The sequence below is a fragment of the Chrysochloris asiatica genome, unplaced genomic scaffold (assembly GCF_000296735.1).
Source record: "Chrysochloris asiatica unplaced genomic scaffold, ChrAsi1.0 scaffold00505, whole genome shotgun sequence".
Classification (NCBI taxonomy): Eukaryota; Metazoa; Chordata; class Mammalia; order Afrosoricida; family Chrysochloridae; genus Chrysochloris; species Chrysochloris asiatica.
Genome location: NW_006409023.1, coordinates 651,157 through 653,316, shown reverse-complemented (window position 1 = coordinate 653,316; position 2,160 = coordinate 651,157). Strand labels below are relative to the sequence as shown.

The window sequence follows — 2,160 nt, the reverse complement described above, 5'->3', positions numbered from 1 at the left end:
ACATGCTGAGGAAAGAGGCAGAAGGCAGAAAGTGGCAGAAGCGGCAGGAGGAGGTAGAAGCAGAAGGCAGAGGCTGGAGAGAACAGACAGACAGCACAACAAGTTGAAGGAACTGGCAGAGCTAGGAGAAAGAAGTAGAGAGCAGAAGGAACTGGCAGAGAAAGGAGAGAGAGAAGAAGCAGAGAGCAGGAGGGAAAAGGCAGAGGGCAGAAAGCAGAGAGCAGAGGGCAGACAGCAAAGAGCAGAAATCAGAAACAGAAGTGGTAGAAGCTGGAGAGAATAGCCAGACAGCACAGCAAGTTGAAAAGCCTCTCAAATTGTATTCATTTCTTCACCCAACGTTTCCACGTATTCGCTTGTGTCCCACGACCCCCGCCGAGGGCAGGAAATCCCCACAATTTTATCATGTTTGCTGTGAAGTTATTATGTTATTAACATTTTGGCTGTTTGGGAGTCTAATTATTTCTAATTTGCATGTGAAAAAGTAAATAAAAAGATCTGCTGGAGCTACCTGGAAAGATAGCTGCCCTGAGGTGGTGGAGGCAGCTGCCACCTAGGTAGCTGGGGCTGTGGTGGGGTCAGGCTCTGCAACCAGCCAAACATGGGAGCTGCGCTGGCACTGCAACAGATTTATTAACTTAGAAAAACATCAACAGTCATTTCTACAACCAAACACATGACTTAAGAATTGAGCATAGTGTCCTTGAAGAATTGGAAAATAAATTGATTATCAGCAGGAAAACAGAAAGAGCAAAAATTCAGCAACAACCGGCTAAAATACATAATAATGTAAAGAGACTTCAGCATCAGTTAAAAGATGTGACGCCTACAACTGATTTTGTTAAAAAACTCAGAGAAATGATGAAAGTAATTGAAAATGCAATTAACACTTTTAAAGAAGAGCTTGATATATGAAGAGATTATTGAAGAAAAAAAAAAAACAACAAATAATTAATTGGGTGCCATATCAAGGAAAATTAACATATAGGCTTTAGGTAATCCAGAAACAGAGCGAGTCTTCAGAGTAATGGCAAGCAAAGTACCTGTAGACAAAATAACACCAAGTACGCTTCCAGAAGTAATGGTAGAGTTTGAAAATTTCTTACAGCAACTGGAGGGAGACAAGGAGGCTGGGAAGATTATGATAGCCAGAACTTTGTAAAAGTGAGAAACAAATATAAAGGGAAGCCAGTATTTATGGGAGAAGTTCTAGAACATTTTCCTGGAAGAATACAGAATGAAATTCAGCAGCATGAGAAATGGTATCAAAAATATCTGGCTCTAAAAGAAAGAAAAAAAGAGTCCATTCAAAATTGGAACACCAAAAAACAGCAGAAAATGGAGGAAATTTTCAAGTTAAAAGAAAAGGCAGAGGATATGTTTTATCATAATAAACAAGAAGATAATCAAAAGCACAAAGATGTAGGGAAAAACAACAACCAGAAATTGGCAGTTGAAGCTTGGAAAAAAAAAAACAGAAAAGCATAGAAATGTTTCAAATGAAAAATTCTTCTCAATTGAAACATGAAGAAGAGGGAGAAAAAACAGCAGAAAGAGCACCAATACCACTCTAAACTAAAATTACTTCTAAAAAGTTATACTCAACAGAAGAAAGAACAAGAAGAATTTTTGAGACTTGAAAGGGAGATAAGAGAAAAGGCAGAAAAAAGGAAAACTGCCACGGAGAAATTTCCAGGTTTCAAGAAAGAGATTTACATATACTTGAATTGAAAATTCTAGACAGACAGGCAAAGGAAGATGAAAAGACAGAAAAAAAAAAAAAAAAAAAAAAAAAGATGGGCAAAATTGAAAGGAAAAGCTGAAAACAATATTAGTAGAGATGCTTCTAGACTTCAAAAACCTACCAAAGGTTGAAAAGAACGTACCAAAAAGGTAGGATCAATAGGCTCTTGGCCACTTCTGTATATCCCACATAGGGCTATTCCAACCTGGATTCAAGGATTATAGAGAAGCATATGAAGATAATGAAATTGGTAGTCAGTTAATGATAATGTTAGCATGATATTCAATTATGTTAGTAGATAGGGTGGCTAACCATGTTCTTTAAATATCAGTACCTAGTCAGACTGATAATTAACTGTGCTTGTATGTGAATTGACAGGTTTAAGTTCCTTGCTGCCATTGTCATTTATAGCTCCT

At 37.6% G+C, this 2,160-nt stretch overlaps 1 pseudogene; it reads left to right on the top strand.

Moving 5' to 3' along the window:
* LOC102841337 overlaps positions 1–1,968 on the top strand; it is a 3,651-nt pseudogene extending 1,683 nt beyond the window's left edge.
* The last annotated feature ends 192 nt before the right edge of the window (positions 1,969–2,160 follow it).